Source organism: Pagrus pagrus (genome assembly GCF_965226575.1).
Source record: "Pagrus pagrus genome assembly, chromosome: 6".
Taxonomy (NCBI): Eukaryota; Metazoa; Chordata; class Actinopteri; order Spariformes; family Sparidae; genus Pagrus; species Pagrus pagrus.
In genome coordinates, this window is record NC_140190.1 from 31,844,916 (window position 1) to 31,847,037 (window position 2,122).

The window sequence follows — 2,122 nt, forward strand, 5'->3', positions numbered from 1 at the left end:
GTCCTTTTCACCATGTAGTCCTTGACAGTCTTCACCATGGTGTACTGTGCTGCATGGGGATGCTCCAATCGCTCTGAGAAAGGTGTGAGCATGTATGGCTTCCCCAAAGACCGAGACAGGAGAAAGGCATGGATGGTTAAAGTTGGAAGGAGCCATTTAACCACCTACAAAGATGCTACCAACAAAAAAATATGTGAGGTAATCATATTCAAACAATGCATTTGCACTTTTAGCATGCTTTCAAAAACCACACCACTGAGTAGTTTAACATGTTTTTAATTAAAAACAGAACACGGAACAGGAATACAATGCAAAAACCAAGGGAAGTTAAGTTGCAAATTGAAGGGGTGAGAAAAAGGGGAAAAGAAAAAGAAAATGACAGGAAAAAAACAACACTTAAAAGGCCATCTTGGAAACAAGAACCAAACCATGAAGGTGAACATCGGGCAACCCAAGAACAGCTGAAGGTGCTTCGGGACAGTGCTGGACAAGGGCAGAAAGTGATACACAGATTCACATTTTCTAATCATCAACAGCTTTTGCTGCTCATGGTTAAGTATAATCAGCCACTGATGTGTGACACATTTTGTCAAGGTGCCTCAGGAACTGGATGTTTTATGTGTGCAAAGATTTTAAACGTATCTACTAAATGTAATGTGCCATGTGATAGTGTGTATTCAACCACTATGGGATATATGCTAGACATTTTCATAGTGCTAGATACAAGTGAGTTGTTGAGTGTGAGAACTAAGGTCAAGTCACTCTGCAGGCACATTTTGAGGAAGACCAGTTTGTCAAGACCAGCAAGGGCAAGACTAGGCTGAGAGAAGATGCCATACCCACCATCTTTGTGCATCGGGCAGTAGTCAGAAAGCGGAGGGCCCCTACTCCACGATGCCCCCCTTCACCTGCAAAAACAGGGTCCTTAGCTGCAGATCACAGCTACTGTATTACAAGTGACACAGGTATAATGTATATCAAATCTTGATAAATATACCAATATTTCTTATTTAAAGCAAAGCTCTCGCTTAAATGCAACCTAGGCTTTTTTGTGAATATATACGAGTCAAGCCTTCATGTAATAAAAGCACAACTACGACAAAAGAGGCACTTTTAAGATTTACTGTATTTTCGTTTTCAGCTCAAAGTCATTTTCAATGGGAGTGCTACAGGAACGCTAGCATTGCTATTTTTAAAACAAAACACACCACACTTTTGTCGTAAATATGCTTTTGCACGAAGGTTTGACTCATATACATTCACAAAAAAAGCCTAGGTTGCATTTTAGCGAGAGTTTCCCTTTAAGCAACACAATATTTTTTTAATATTTAAAAATAAACAGTGACATGTCTTCTACTTAAACCAGTTTCCAATGCTGAGGAAAGACAGGATGAGCAGAGTGAGAGAAGGGAAAGTGAGACAGAAGAAAGGGAGGGCATGGCAGATGAGAGACAGGGAGAGCTCACATCAGTCAGTCAGCAGAGCAGGAAGCCACCGCCGACAGAATCACAGCTCCTAAAACAATTGAAACGACAAGAAAATCAAATTAAAAAAAACAGGGCAGCACTGAGAAAATTAAAGAAGGAAAACGCAGTTCTGAAGAGGACAATGAAAATTAGGGACAAAAACATCAAGAAAATTTTGACTAAAGATCAAATTGGAGCATTAGGCAGACTCACTACAAGAGGGATGAAATGGAGCAATGATACCGTCAAGAAGGCGTTAAAGCTCTGGTTTGCTGCTGGTTCCTCTGGCTACAAGGCCTTGCAGGACTTGAAGATTCCCCTGCCAGGAATTAGGACCCTGCAGAGAAGAATGCAGTCAGTAAGGTTTGAGCCTGGTATTTTGACAGAGGTGTTTGACTTCCTCAAACTTAAGGCAGATGGGTTTACAGACCTGGAGAGGGAGTGTGTGTTGACCCTGGATGAAATGGCGATAACACCAAGTGTGGAGTTGCACACACTGTCAGGAAAGCTGTACGGCGATGTGACTTTGCCGGGTCACACAGGGGTAGCAACACATGCGTGTGTGTTTATGTTGGCTGGAAACACAACACGCTGGAAGCAAGTGGTTGCATACCATTTCAGTGGCAATTCTACCAAGGGAGCAGAGTACAGGCCAA

At 42.1% G+C, this 2,122-nt stretch overlaps 1 long non-coding RNA gene across 2 annotated transcripts; it reads right to left on the reverse strand.

Moving 5' to 3' along the window:
- Nucleotides 1-260: 260 nt before the first annotated feature.
- LOC311259164 lies at nucleotides 261-1,728 on the reverse strand. Of its 2 annotated transcripts, XR_014622841.1 has the most exons (4): nucleotides 1,680-1,728; nucleotides 1,467-1,515; nucleotides 844-908; nucleotides 261-483 (listed from the first exon to the last, which is right to left on the reverse strand). It is a non-coding gene; the product is annotated as an uncharacterized lncRNA (long non-coding RNA). The 2 variants fall into 2 exon arrangements; XR_014622842.1 differs by having other exon boundaries at nucleotides 261-908.
- Between the last annotated feature and the right edge of the window lie 394 nt (nucleotides 1,729-2,122).